The sequence below is a fragment of the Anolis carolinensis genome, chromosome 5 (genome assembly GCF_035594765.1).
Source record: "Anolis carolinensis isolate JA03-04 chromosome 5, rAnoCar3.1.pri, whole genome shotgun sequence".
NCBI lineage: Eukaryota > Metazoa > Chordata > Lepidosauria > Squamata > Dactyloidae > Anolis > Anolis carolinensis.
The window spans coordinates 13,542,886-13,558,572 of NC_085845.1; the positions used below are offsets into that span (position 1 = coordinate 13,542,886).

Below are 15,687 nucleotides of genomic sequence, written 5' to 3' on the forward strand. Positions count from 1 at the left end.
TTAGCGATTTAGCCCGCTGCGCCACTATATGTAGTATTATATATTACTATATTGTACTATACCACTGTATTGCAGTATTATTAGTAATATTACATGTAATATATACAGTTACTATATTCTTATAAATTCCTATATGATTATTAGTATTATATTGTAGTACATTATATTATCAATATTATTTGTATATACAATATATTATATTATTAGCGTAACACAATACAGTATTAGTATTGGTCCAGCATTTCTGTGTTCTCAAATAATATGCTGTGTCCAGGTTGGTTCATCAAGTGCTCTGCTATGGCTGACTACTCTGGTTGACTTAGTCTGCAGTGCCTTTCATGTTCCTTGATTCGTGTTTGGGCCCTGCATTTGGTGGTATCTATGTAGACTTGTCCACAGCTGCATGGTATAGGGTAGACGTCTGCAGAGGTGAGAGGATCCCTCTTGTCCTTTGCTGAATGTGGCATTTCTTGGATTTTCTTAGTGTAGATAGTTTGTAGGTTGTGTTTCTTCATCAGCTTTCTTATGCGGTCAATGGTTCCCTTGATGTATGGTAAGAACACTTTTCCTCTGGGTGGATCTTTGTCTTTACTCTCATGGCTTGTTCTTGGCCTTGCAGCTCTTCTGATGTCTGTGGTGGAGTCCACTGGCCTGTAGAACCCAGTTAGAATCATAGAATCGTAGAGTTGGAAGAGACCTTATGGGCCATCCAGTCCAACCCCCTGCAAGAAGCAGGAGAATCTCATTGAAAGCAACCCCGATAGATGGCCATCCAGCTTCTTCTTAAAAGCCTCCAAAGAAGGAGCTTCCACCACACTCCGGGGCAGAGAGTTTCACTGCCGAACAGCTCTCACAGTGAGGAAGTTCTTCCTAATGTTCAGGTGGAATCTCCTTTCCTGTAGTTTGAAGCCATTGTTCCGTGTCCTAGTCTGCAGGGCAGCAGCAACAAGCTTGCCCTCCTCCCTATGACTTCCCCTCACATATCTGTACATGGCTATCATGTCTCCTCTCAGCCTTCTCTTCTGCAGGCTAAATATGCCCAGCTCTTTAAGCCGCTCCTCATAGGGCTTGTTCTCTGGACCCTTACTCATTTTAGTCGCCCTCCTCTGGACGCTTTCCAGCTTGTCAACATCTCCCTTCAGCTGCAGTGCCCAGAGTTGGACACAGTATTCAGGTGTGGTCTGACCAAGGCAGAATAGAGGGGTAGCATGACTTCCCTGGATCCAGACACTATATCCCTAGGTGGTTTAGTTCACCTTGGAGGAGGTGGGGTACACAGATTTTTTTGCATGTCTACCAGGGCTTTGATTGTGCTTCTTTTTTGACTTGGGTGGCTGACTTCTCTCAACCAGAGAAGTCAGCCATAGCAGCGCACTTGATGAACTTGATGAACACAGTATAATATTTGAGAACACAGAAATGCTGGACCACTCTAACAACTATCATGTCAGACTACACAGAGAAGCCACTGAAATCCACAAACATGTGGACAATTTCAACAGAAAGGCAGAAACCATGAAAATGAACAAAATCTGGCTACCAGTATTTAAAAAACACTAAAATCAGAATAGTAAATAAAGAACAACACTCTGAAAATAGAGGAATTACAGACATGAATCAATCATAGGCAGTTAACGCCTCCGAACAAAGGATTCCCCCAGGCAGGAATGGCTTGCAAGGCCATTAATGCTAATCACGGTGATTAATTACAACATTCACACTGGCCTCCAACAGACAAGAGTTCTTAGTCCCACCCTGGACCTTCCACAGATACGTCTGAGGATGCCTGCCATAAATGTGGGTAAAGTGTCAGGAGAGAATGCTTCTGGAACATGGCCATACAGTCCAGAAAATGCACAACAACCCAGTGATTCCGGCCATGAAAGCCTTCGACAACACATTATATATATATATATATATATATATATATATATATATATATTATTGTTGTATGCATGAATAAAGATCAGGTCGTCAAACCCACCTCACAAGATAAACTTGGATCTGGCCAGGAATGGCTACCGTCGCAAATTCAAAGGGGTTGGACAAAAGTGCAGGATCTTGAATATACTGTACAGTGTTCCCTCATTACTTCGCGGTTCACTTTTTGTGGATTCGCTGTTTTGCGGTTATAAATCATAAAAAATTACAATTTACAGCCTAAGGAAGGGAGGAAGGAAAAGCCAAAGGGAGAGAGAAGGAGCCCAAGTGGCAACGGGAGAGAAGGAGGCGATTTATCAATAGTCTAAACTACTAAAATGATGTATAAATGTTAAAATAAATATAGCATCCCTACTTCACAGATCTTCACTTATTGCAAACCTAACCCCAGTGATAAGTGAGGGAACACTGTAATACAGTCAAGTCTCGCTTATCCAACCTTTGCTTATCCAACGTTCTGGATTATCCAACACAGTCTGCCTCCCACCTGGATCCACAGCTGTTTCTCTAAGCAGCAAAGACTGAACTTTTTACGGATTTAGCTTCCAACAATGTTGTCACTGTAAGTTCATCCTATGCAATTCTCTTTATTTGTAGTCAACTTTTTAGCAGTCAATGTTTTCAATACATTGTGATGTTTTGGTGCTAAATTCGTAAATACAGTAAATTACTATATAACATTACCGTGTATTGGACTGCTTTTTCTGTCGATTTGCTGTAAAACAGGATGTTTTGGTGCTTAATTTGTAAAATCATAACATAATTTGGCTTTTCCTTAATCGCTCCCAACATTTTCGCTTATCCAACGTTCTGCTGGCCCGTTTATGTTGGATAAGCGAGACTCTACTGTCCAAATATAATATAGGAGGCTATTATATATATACTGTGTTTCCCCAAAAATAAGAGAGTGTCTTATATTATTTTTTGCTCCCAAAGATGCGCTAGGTCTTATTTTCAGGGGATGTCTTATTTTTCCATGAAGAAGAATTCACATTTATTGTTGAACAAAAAAATGAACATTTATTATATACTGTACAGTAGTTGTCACCACAAACCAACATAACCAAACCAGACAAACTGTGACTTCTGTCAAGAATTTCTTGTTACTACCATTATTTTCATATACAACTGGTATGTACATTTACCAGTCCTGCATGCTATGGTGTTTTGTTTGGTGGGTGCCGGGCATGCTTCCAAACAAAAACTTTGCTAGGTCTTACTTTTGGGTGAGGCCTTATATTTAGCAATTCAGCAAAACCTCTACTAGGTCTTATTTTTTGGGGATGTCTTATTTTAGGGGAAACAGGGTACAGTAGTCTAACTTATCCAACATAAACATAAAATAAGACATCCTCAGAAAATAAGACCCAGTAGAGGTTTTGCTGAATTGCTAAATATAAGGCCTCCCCCGAAAGTAAGACTTAGCGAAGTTTTTGTTTGGAAGCATGCCCGCCGAACAGAACACCAGAGCATGTAGGATCAGTAAATGTACGTACCATAGATTGTTGTACATGGAAATATTGGTAGTAACAAGAAATTCTTGATAGGATTCACAGTTTGTCTGGTTATGCTGGTTTGTGATCACAACTACTGTACAGTATATATAAAATGTTCATCTTTTGTTCAATAATAAATGTGAATTCTTCTTCATGGAAAAATAAGACATCCCCTGAAAATAAGACCTAGCACATCTTTGGGAGCAAAAATTAATATAAGACACTGTCTTATTTTCGTGGAAACACGGTAGCATTGAGCCATGGCAGTGGTGTCCAACTGTATTAATTCTACTGCTACCACCCTAACTACAGTAGAGTCTCACTTATCCAACATAAAGGGACCGGCAGAACGTTGGATAAGCCAATATGTTGGATAATAAGGAGAGATTAAGGAAATGCCTATTAAACATCAAATTAGGTTATGATTTTACAAATTAGGCACCAAAACATCATGTATACAACAAATTTGACAGATAAAGTAGTTCAATACACAGTAATGCTATGTAGTAATTACTGTATTTACGAATTTAGCACCAAAATATCACGATGTATTGAAAACGTTGACTACAAAATTGCGTTGGATAATCCAGAATGTTGGATAAGTGAGACTCTACTGTATATCTATCTATCACCCCCTCCCTCCTTCCCTCGGCCTGAAGTAGGCCTCTAGGCTAATCGAGGCCTGCTTAGTTTCTTCCCTCCAGGCGGAGGAGCCTGGCACAGTCGCTCCCTCAGTGGCGGAATGCGGCCTAGTCTCCGCTCGCCTCACCTGCATCCAGCCCTCGTCGACGGGGCTGCTCAGGAGGCGGCGGCGGCGGCTGCTCGGGAAGCGGCGGGGCTCGGGGCCGTAAAGACATGCAGGAGGCCGGGCCGGGCCGAGGCGCGGGGCCGGAGGAGGCTCAGGGAGAGGAGGCCCGACGCGCTGAGGGATCCCTGCGACGAAGGCCTCCCGCTCTCTGGGACGCCGCGGCGTGTCTGGCTCAGCCTCCGCTCCCCAGAAGAAGAAGCCGAAGAAGCAGCAGCGCACGCCGTTCCCCTCCTTCTCCTTCTTCCCCTTCTCCGGGAGGCATCAGGGAGGGAGGAGGAGGCGGATAAGGAGGAGGGGCCTGCGGAGAGGGAGGGACCAGGCCTCGCCTTTGCCGCCTCTGCTTCCCGCCTCACTCGGCAAACACTCGAGCAAGGCCTGGGCCCACTTCGGCCCTCCCGCCGGGTGTTTTGGACTTCAACTCCCACAATTCCTAACAGCCTACCGGCTGTTAGGAATTGTGGGAGTTGAAGTCCAAAACACCCAGCGGGAGGGCCGAAGTGGGCCCAGGCCTTGCTCGAGTGTTTCTTGCTCCATGTTTGTGTGACAGGCCTTCCTTTGAAGGCAGCTACCACTTCAGCACAGCCATTTATTTCTTTATTCCGTATCAAAAGCACTGCATAATAAATTAATATAAAACTGAATAGAAGGAGCACAAGCAGCTAAGTATCTTTATGACCAAAAAACGGGCAACAGCGACTGCATTGTCTGTAGCCTCAAACAATTCTTCCTCTGTCCATGCGGACAAGCATACAATTGCGGAGTTGTCTGCTCTGCTCCACAGTCGCACAAGGTGGAGGATTCTTTTAGGAACCCTATACTGTTTGGGTCCAACCAATATTCGGGACCGCATCGCCTATGAATTGGTGCTGTACGCCTGAAAAACGTAGACGGTCAACAGACGTCACACTCGTAGAGCGTTTCCATCAGCATTGCCTCAGAAAAATCCTGCATATCTCTTGGGAAGACAAATGTCAGTGTGCTTGAGGAAGCAAAAACCACCAGCATTGAAGCGATGCTCCTATGCCATCAACTCCGCTGGACTGGCCACGTTGTCCGAATGCCCGATCATTGTCTCCCAAAGCAGCTACTCTACTCCAGGGGTACCCAAATTAAGGCTCGGAGGCCGGATGCAGCCCTCCAAGGACGTTTACCTGGCCCCTGTCCTAAACTTTAGACTTTGGGTTGACCTACCTGGTCTTTGGAGGTCTTTTTGCTTACCTATTGTCTTATGAGATTGTCTAGATGGTCTTTGAAGGTCTCTTTGCTTAGCTACGGCCTTATGAGACCATTTAGATGGCTTTTGGACGTCTCTTTCCTTATCTATGGTCCTATGAGATCATCTAAATGGCCTTTGGGGGCCCCTTTCCTTACCTATGGTCTTATGAAACCATCTAGATGGTCTTTGAGGGCCCCTTTCCTTATCTATGGTCTTCTGATGGCCTGATGAGATCATCTAAATGGCCTTCCTTACCTATGGTCTTATGAGACCATCTAGATGGTCTTTGGAGGTCTCTTTGCTTACCTATGGTCTTAGGAGATTGTCTAGATCAGGGCTTCCCAAACTAAGACTTGCCAGTAGTCCATCCTCTTGGAAGAGTAGACCATGGTCAAGGAAGCCAAAATGCTCCTCTTGACACCATTTTCTGAGCCAGTTATTGACCTGTACTATTTTTCCGGCCCTTGTAGAGCCGTGTCCTACAACAGGGAGGAGGGATGAAAAGATCACATGTACATTATACAGTTTTAGCTCTGGGAACAAAGCTAAAACTGTATAATGTACATGTGATCTTTTCATCCCTCCTCCCTGTTGTAGGACACGGCTCTACAAGGGCCGGAAAAATAGTACAGGTCAATAACTGGCTCAGAAAATGGTGTCAAGAGGAGCATTTTGGCTTCCTTGACCATGGTCTACTCTTCCAAGAGGATGGACTACTGGCAAGCGATGGGGTGCATCTCACACAAGTAGGAAAACATCTTTTTGCACACAGACTCACAAACCTCATCAGGCGCACTTTAAACTAGATCCACTGGGGGAGGGGAACAACAGCCCGGCGAACACTATATTACCCACGACCACAGGGAACCGCCAAAAGGCTAAACGGAGGGCTGCACAAACACAGCAAGGACCAAGTACAGAGAGCACAATAATCCCAAATAAACAGCTCAAGGGGAGGTCACAGGGGCTTACATGTCTTTACACTAATGCTCAGAGCATGGGAAATAAGCAAGACGAACTCCAACTCCTAGCACAGCACCACACATACGATGTCATAGGCATCACTGAAACCTGGTGGGATGACTCCCATCACTGGAATTTAACCATTGAAGGCTATAACCTTTTTCACAGAAATAGAACAAAGGGGAGAGGAGGGGGAGTAGCTTTATATGTCAAAAACAGTTACGTTGCAGAAGAAATGCAAGACTGTAATCCGGGAAACCAGCTTGAAAGCATCTGGATAAGAATCAAGGGAACCGGGACTCAAAAAGATCTTGTCGTGGGTGTCTACTACAGACCTCCGAGTCAGGATGAAGGACTTGATGAAGCCTTCTGTCAACACCTGACCAAACAGGCACAAAGAAGAGATATAGTAGTCATGGGCGATTTCAATTATCCCGATATCTGCTGGAAAACAAACTCAGCCAAGAGTACAAAGTCCAACAAATTCCTCACTTGCCTTGCAGATAATTTTATGGTCCAGAAGGTAGAAGAGGCAACAAGGGGATCAGCAACTCTTGATCTAATCTTAACAAATGTGGAAGACCTGATCAATACAGTTGAAGTGGTTGGATCCTTAGGGGCAAGTGACCATGTGCTCCTGCAGTTTGCAATACAAAGGAATGCTGAAACTAAGACAAGTCAAACACGCATTCTGGACTTTAAGAGAGCTGACTTCCAAAAAATGAAGGAATTACTGAGCGGCATTCCATGGACGCCGATATTAAAAAACAAGGGAGTTAAGGATGGATGGGAGTTTTTCAAAAGTGAAATACTCAAGGCGCAAATGCAAACAGTGCCAACAAAGAAGAAAAATAAGACAAGTGCAAAGAAGCCAGAATGGATGTCGAAAGAACTTCTAACTGAGCTAAAGCTCAAAAGTGACATGCACAAGAAGTGGAAAAGGGGAGAAATCACCAAAGAAGAATTCAAACGTATAGCCAACACCTGTAGGGAAAAGGTTCGCAAGGCTAAAGCGCAAAATGAGCTCAGGCTTGCCAGGGACATAAAAAACAACAAAAAAGGCTTTTTTGCTTACGTTGGTAGAAAAAGGAAGAAAAAGGAGGCGATAGGGCCATTGCAAGGAGAAGATGGGGTGATGGCGACAGGGGACAGGGAAAAGGCAGAACTACTTAATGCCTTCTTTGCCTCGGTCTTCTCAGAAAAAGAAAGCCATCTTCAACCTCAGCAACACGGAATGGACGAAGGATTGGGGGAAATCCAACCCCAAATAGGGAAACAAGTTGTCCAGGAACACTTGGCCTCTCTAAACGAATTCAAGTCCCCAGGGCCAGATCAGCTACACCCAAGAGTACTGAAGGAACTAGCGGAAGTTATTTCAGAACCACTGGCAATTATCTTCGAGAGTTCTTGGAGAATGGGAGAAGTCCCAGCAGATTGGAGGAGGGCTAATGTGGTCCCTATCTTCAAGAAGGGAAAAAAGAACGACCCAAACAATTACCGTCCGGTCAGCCTCACATCAATACCAGGCAAAATTCTGGAAAAGATCATTAAGGAAGTGGTCTGCGAACACTTAGAAACAAATGCGGTCATTGCTAATAGTCAACACGGATTTACCAAAAACAAGTCATGCCAGACTAATCTGATCTCTTTTTTCGATAGAGTTACGAGTTGGGTCGATACAGGGAATGCTGTGGATGTAGCGTACCTGGATTTCAGTAAGGCCTTCGACAAAGTCCCCCACGACCTTCTGGCAAACAAACTAGTAAAATGTGGGCTAGACAAAACTACGGTTAGGTGGATCTGTAATTGGCTAAGCGAACGAACCCAAAGGGTGCTCACCAATGCGTCGTCTTCATCATGGAAAGAAGTGACAAGTGGAGTGCCGCAGGGCTCCGTCCTGGGCCCGGTTCTGTTCAACATCTTTATTAACGACTTAGACGAAGGGTTAGAAGGCACGATCATCAAGTTTGCAGACGACACAAAACTGGGAGGGATAGCCAACACCCCAGAAGACAGGAGCAGAATTCAAAACGATCTTGACAGACTAGAGAGATGGGCCGAAACTAACAAAATGAAGTTCAACAGGGACAAATGCAAGATACTTCACTTCGGCAGAAAAAATGGAAATCAAAAATACAGAATGGGGGACGCCTGGCTTGACAGCAGTGTGTGCGAAAAAGACCTTGGAGTCCTCGTGGACAACAAGTTAAACATGAGCCAACAATGTGATGCGGCTGCTAAAAAAGCCAATGGGATTCTGGCCTGCATCAATAGGGGAATAGCGTCTAGATCCAGGGAAGTTATGCTCCCCCTCTATTCTGCCTTGGTCAGACCACACCTGGAATACTGTGTCCAATTTTGGGCACTACAGTTGAAGGGAGATGTTGACAAGCTGGAAAGCGTCCAGAGGAGGGCGACTAAAATGATTAAGGGTCTGGAGAACAAGCCCTATGAGGAGCGGCTTAAAGAGCTGGGCATGTTTAGCCTGCAGAAGAGAAGGCTGAGAGGAGACATGATAGCCATGTACAAATATGTGAAGGGAAGTCATAGGGAGGAGGGAGCAAGCTTGTTTTCTGCTGCCCTGCAGACTAGGACACGGAACAATGGCTTCAAACTACAGGAAAGGAGATTCCACCTGAACATCAGGAAGAACTTCCTCACTGTGAGAGCTGTTCGACAGTGGAACTCTCTCCCCGGGGCCATGGTGGAGGCTCCTTCCTTGGAGGCTTTTAAGCAGAGGCTGGATAGCCATCTGTCGGGGGTGCTTTGAATGCGATTTCCTGCTTCTTAGCAGGGGATTGGACTAGATGGCCCATGTGGTCTCTTCCAACTCTACTATTCTATGATTCTATGATTCTATAAGGCCCATGGGCTGGATGCAGCCCTCCAAGGTCATTGACCTGGCCTCTGTCCTAAACTTTAGACTTCGGGTTGACCTAAGTCTGAAATGACTTGAAGGCAAACAACAGTCTTAATTTTGGACTATTTCATCATAGTCCGGCCCCCTAACAATCTGAGGGACTGTGAATCGGCCCTCCACTTAAAAAGTTTGAGGACTCCTGCTCTACTCCGAACTCAAGAATGGGAAATGTAATGTTGGTGGGCAGGAAAAGAGATTTAAAGATGGGCTTAAAGCCAACCTTAAAAACTGTGGCATGGACACTGAGAACTGGGAAACTCTGGCCCTTGACCGCTGTAATTGGAGGTCAGCTGTGACCAGCAGTGCTGCGGAGTTCGAAGAGGCTCAAAGAGGTTTGAAGAGGCTTAAGGGAGAAACGTGCCAAGAGGAAGGCCCATCAGGCCAACCCTGACCAGGATCGCCTTCCACCTGGAAACCGATGTCCTCACTGCGAGAGAACATGCAGATCAAGAATAGGTCTCTTCAGCCACCTAAGAATTCATCCTCAAGACCCCACGACTGGAAGACCATCATCCTCAAACTACGAGGGATCGTCTAAGTAAGTAAGTAAGAATTGGTGCGGACCCTCCTCTTGATCCCACCTCTGTCTCAAACACAGTTGGTGGGAACGAGGGAGATGGACTTCTCGGTGGTGGCTCCTCAGCTTTGGAATGCCCTCCCTAAGGAGATTGGGGGAAACTATGTTAGATAAAGACACTCGCATTTTGTCATCAACCTTTTTTTTTTTAAGTTTCCATGTTTCAGTGGTATTGCTTATTTCACATAGATTCAGAAGTTTGGGAGGAATAAAACACACACATAGAAACGGGTTGCTCCCACACACAGTCATGGAAGATACAAAACACACAAACGGGTTGCTGTCAATAAGTTTTTTCTTGCAACCTACACACAAGGCCTGTTCATAATGGCAAATTTGCTACAGGGCTGAGTATTCCTTATACAAAATTCTGGGAAACCAGAAATATTTTTGGTTTTTAGATTTTTAAAATATTTACATGTACATTATGAGACAACAGTATTAATCTATGGTAGGATCTACACTGCCATACAATCCAGATCATCAAAGTAGATAATCCACATTGTCTGCTTTGAACTGGATTATTTGAGTCTATACTGCCATATAATCAAGTTCAAAACAGATAATTTGGATTTCATATGGCAGTGTAGATCTAGCCCTAGTTTCATATACACTTGATAAACACATTCTGACTGTAACTTTCTATGTAATTCTTTTAAATTATGTTAATCACCTCAAAACATTAGAAAGCAAAGGTATCACTGTCTCAGTCATCCAAGTGGATAGTCTTGAATCTTTCAGTATTTGAGATTGTATAATTTTGGAGAAAGAATTCTCAGCCTGTACCATAATAATAATAATAATAATAATAATAATAATAATAATAATAATAATAACAACAACAACAACAACAACAACAACAACAACTTATTGTACCCCGCCTCCATCTCCTCGAATGGACTCGGTGCAGCTTACATATGAAAAAAAGTCCATAAATGTAAAACACAATATAGTAACATAGTTATAAAACAACATAACATGACAGTTATTAAAACCAAGACATCAATTGCTATGTACATAGGATGATTAGTGCAAAACTCTGAGTAAAGACCATGAGTAAAATAGAGACGGGCAGGGGAGGACAAGGAAGCGATCTCGTTAAAATACTAAAACCTATAAAATAGGCAGCAATATTAAAGTGCAGCACTGATTGAAAACAAGATACATGGCTGGTGGCCTCTTCATTCAAAAGCGCACCAGAACATTCATGTTTTTAGACTCCAGCGGAAGGTGGACAATGAAGAAGCTTTGCATTCCTTATCCAAAATGCTTGGGGACCAGAAGTGTTAGGATATCTTGGAGGTAAAAACCCAAGTCTAAACACCAATTTCATTTGAGTTTCATATTCACTTCATACATAGTGCCTGGAAGTAATTTTATACATATTTTAAATCATTTTGTACATGAAACTAAGTTTGTGTTCATCAGACTGTCAGAAAGCAAAGGTATCACTATCTCAGACATTTTTGAGGATAATTTCCAAGTATTTTGGAATTCCGGATAAAGAGTATTAAACCTGTCCTGGGCTGAATATCACTTACCTGAAATCATTGGGAGACCAGAAATGTAAAAGATTTTGGGGATATTTCCATTTCTATAATATGATACCTTGAAGATGAGAACCCATGTCTGAACACAAAATTCATTTATGTTTCAAATACACTTTATACGAGATGCATATGAAACATAACCTCATGGTAATTTTATACACAATAGTTTTAATAATGTTATACATGAAACAAAAGTTTGTGTACATTGAGAACAAAAGTGTCACTATCTCAACTACTCATGGGCAGTTTCAGAGGTTTTTTTTTTTTTACTATTTTGAATTTCAGAATTTTAGATAAGAGATTATCAAACTTTATATAGAGATACTATCTATCTACACACATATATCCAGTGGACTCTTGTTGTCCCATGCGACATGGTTCCAGGACCACCCCCATAGATAGCAATATCTGTGGGTTTTAAAATAGCCTTATATGCATAGGTGTAGCAAAAAGCTATCCTTGTTACACAACTACAAAATTAAGGTTTGCATTTTGGGATTTTTGTGAATATTTTCAAGTTGTGGGTGGTTGAATCCATGGGTACAGAATCTATTAATAGAGAGCTGACTGTACGTGTAAGAGTCTCGGCAAAACAAGCATTTGGTGGATTCCTTAATACTAAACAGAGTAGATCATCCAAGCTATTGTTTAATAGTGAGTCTGCATATAAGTAAAATATATTTATTCAACTGTTCTGATCTAATTAGGATTAATAACAGGATTTAGGCCAGTAATGTTTTGTCATTCAAGGGTTGAGGAAGTGTAAATGGGCCATCATATGCCTGATGGAAATATAAGGTCATTGGGGAGGTGAAGTGATTTAATTAAGACCATGGATAAGAGGATCCATGTCTGGTGAGCGTATGCTAAACTGGAAGGGCCAGGACAGAGAAACCAACTCACCAGGTGAAGCACAAGGCACACAGGTTTATTACAATTTGGCCAAAAAAATGCAAGTACTGGATCAGCAATTAGCTTCAAAATGTACAAGCATAAGCATGCAGATAAATGCAAGACATCTTACACAGTTCTGACAGCTATTCAAACCTCCCGCTCTCTCTTCTGACTGGCCAGAAAAGAGGCTGGCTAGGATCTGCACCAGGATTGGCCTAAAACTCTCCTAGCATCGTGGCTTCCAAGCAAGGATTCCCTTGCCAGGAAGAATGGTGGCTGGGGATTGGTCAGGCAAAGCACCAATCAACTGCTGAGACACCTCCTGGGAGGGCATGATCCCGGAGAAGGCCATGCAAATTATATGTTTATGAGGGTTTTTTAATTAACTCAACTGTCCAGTTCCATGCTAAACAAAGATATAGATCTCAGAAACAAAGGTGTGAGATTCAGCGGGCAAAGATGCAGATTCTGCACAATCAAAGGCTTGGCTGTTCTCTAAAAGAGTTAGTGAATGCATATACTCTAAATTCTCTGTTTCTGCAGGGGCAGCAGGCTCTCAGCCTCAGGTAAATCACACAAACATTTTTTAGCTAACTTGGCTAGCACAGGAAAACACTTATTTTTACATGCACACAATTAATCTGATGATTATGTGGCTTGGGAAACAGCCAGAGGAATTTGCTCAACCTTTCAGTTCTTAGGGGATATTTCAGTAGGGTCATGGAGGGAAGGCAGTTTCTGGGTTACAGTTTGATACATTTCAATAAAGCAGTTCATATAAATTTTATACAAGAAATAGATATAGTACACAGTTAAAAAATACAAAAATATAAAGTAGATACAATTTATTGAAGGGTTATTTATGATAGTGTTATGATTGAGCCTCGTGGCTCTGTTTCTGACAGGCGTGGACGTAAGACTCCTCGAGAGTCGGATACTCTCGAGGAGCGAGAGAGAAAAAGACTGCGAGACATATTTGCAGCACCATCTGACGAAGAGTCTTTCGAAGGGTTTACGGAGAGAATGGAGGAAGGGCTGATTAGCTCAGAGGAGGATGAGATGGATTGGACTCGGGTAAGGGAGGAATTGGGGGCCACTGGCCATGATGGGGCAGAAGATGAATGGGGACCTTCAGGATTAGACCCATGGCTTAGCTGGAGGGATGGGACGGGATCCACAGCTGGAGATGCTGTTGGGCGTAGTCAGAGGTGTTCCAGCTCTGACGAGGAAAGTGATGAGGAAACGCCCGGGTTAAGGAGGACAGCTGACAGTGATGAAGATTTGTAACTGGCATAAAATGGGGCTTGGGAGCAATTGCAAATTGCGTCGGGCAAGGTAATCTGGGCAAACGCTTGGGATTCGTGTGTGTGTGTGGGACGCTTCCCTGAAGACTTGTGTACTTTCCTGTGCTGAGACGTAAGTTGATTGGAATCCAGGGTCAGACGGCGGGAGGGATTGTGTGGGCATTTGTTTGTGCAAACCTGTGCTTACTCTTATTAGCTTGACCTTCCGTCATCTTCTTGACGGACGCCATCTCCTGCTTTGAGAACTCGGACTGAACTGACCACGGCTTGTCTTCCCCCCTTCTTGGACTTGGAAAAACTACAAACGTCTGCTTCTGGCTTTGATCTACGGAACGGAACTGGTCTACTCTACTGCTAAAATCCCTGGCTGAATTGTTCGTGTTGGAATCCTGTCTGCTGTGTGTGTGTGTGGGAGCGACGCAAGTTACTCTAAACACAGTGTTGGCAGCAGAGAGGAATCTGCTGCCAATTAGTTGCATTCTTTATCTTTTGTTCCTTGGCTTTCGTTTTGTTTATACCCAGGCTGAAGAAAGCAGTTTGTTTTTACCCGGATTAAACTCCGGTTTAATCCGGTTTATCTTTTGAACATTTACTTTTGCCCCTTTTTTGCTCCTAAAGGCAAAAATTGCCTGGCCCTTGTGTTTTACGGGCATTTTTGAGTTCTGTAATCTAATAAACTCTGTTACTTTGAACCTTGTGGCGTTCTGTCCTTGACAGATTGCCCGACGCCCATAAAAGGTTTATTGCAGCAATAAACCCGTCAGGAAGACGATGGATGAGTTAAGAGCCAAATTAGACCAATTGCAAACGGCTTTTACCGTTAGCCAAACCGCTCATGCCGTGAAAGGACATGTTTTGACTCCTGAACGCTTTGACGGAACCAGGTGCAAGTTGCCAACCTTTTTGGCACAAGTGGAGCTTTATTTTTCTCAGCTCAGTGCTCATGCTTTTCCCACAGACACTAGCAAGGTGGCCTTTATTTTGAGTTTGTTGACCGGTCCCGCAGGACAATGGGCCACTAATTTAATTTTGGGAAATGACCCAGTCAAGGACAATTTGAATAATTTCAAAAAGTTGTTAACTGATACTTTTGGGGATCCTCTCCGCACGGAGAACGCTGGGTGGGCTCTGTATCGGTTGAAACAGGGAAAGGGGACTGTTTTGGATTACTTGAATAAGTTTAACCTGTATCGCCACCAGCTGGATTGGGGGGAAAATGCATTCATGCTTTTATTTACTGCCGGGTTAAATGATATGCTCCAGGATGAACTAGCACGCTTGGAGCCGGCTGAAAGCTGGGACGCCTTAGTAGCTAAGGTGCTGCGTTTAGACGCAAGGTTCGAGGCTCGTAAACATTCAAAAGCAATGTGTGCGCCACCCATGCATGTAACCAGGGCACCTGTGGTGATGGGGGAAGAGCCCATGGAGCTTGGGGTCTTTAAGAAGCTGTCTACAGAGGAAAAGAGCCGTAGGAGGCAGCTGGGCTTGTGTTTGTACTGTGGGAATGCTGGGCATTTTGCCAAAAGTTGTAATGTGAAACCTTCCCAGCTTTCGGGAAAAGGCCAGCCCTAGTGCGACGTGAGTCCAACGCACTAGGGCTCCTCAAGCAGTCAACTGAGGGGAGGAAGCATGTTTTCGTACCCATTACATTATCTGTTGGGGGAAGGGAACTTGTTTCTACTCTGGCACTGCTGGACTCAGGGGCCACGGTCTCTTATGTAGATATTGAGTTTGCTAAGAAGCATGGCATTCCTAAGGTGCGCAAAGCATGCGACGTGTGGGTGGAAGGAGCAGATGGGAGACTGCTGGAGACTGGGGTGGTTAACCAGGAAACCTCAGCAGTAACGTGGGAGGTGCAGGGAGTAACGGGAACGTTTGTGTGGGATATTACGAGCTTGCCTAGATATGATGTGATCCTGGGGATGGATTGGCTAGCTGTAGTAAACCCACAAGTAGATTGGGCAACACGTAAAGTGATTTTAAAGAGGCAGGATTGTTGCACTCTAAATGTTACTCAT

The 15,687-nt window shown here is 43.8% G+C and overlaps 1 protein-coding gene across 1 annotated transcript in view; it reads right to left on the bottom strand.

The window, feature by feature from the left end:
• The window catches only part of cnot6l (CCR4-NOT transcription complex subunit 6 like), a 53,048-nt gene extending 48,697 nt beyond the window's left edge, over positions 1-4,351 (bottom strand). The window contains exon 1 of the mRNA XM_008112137.3: positions 4,207-4,351. The gene's annotated coding sequence lies outside the window, so the exon portion shown is untranslated. The remainder of the gene's footprint in view (positions 1-4,206) is intronic.
• Positions 4,352-15,687: the final 11,336 nt, after the last annotated feature.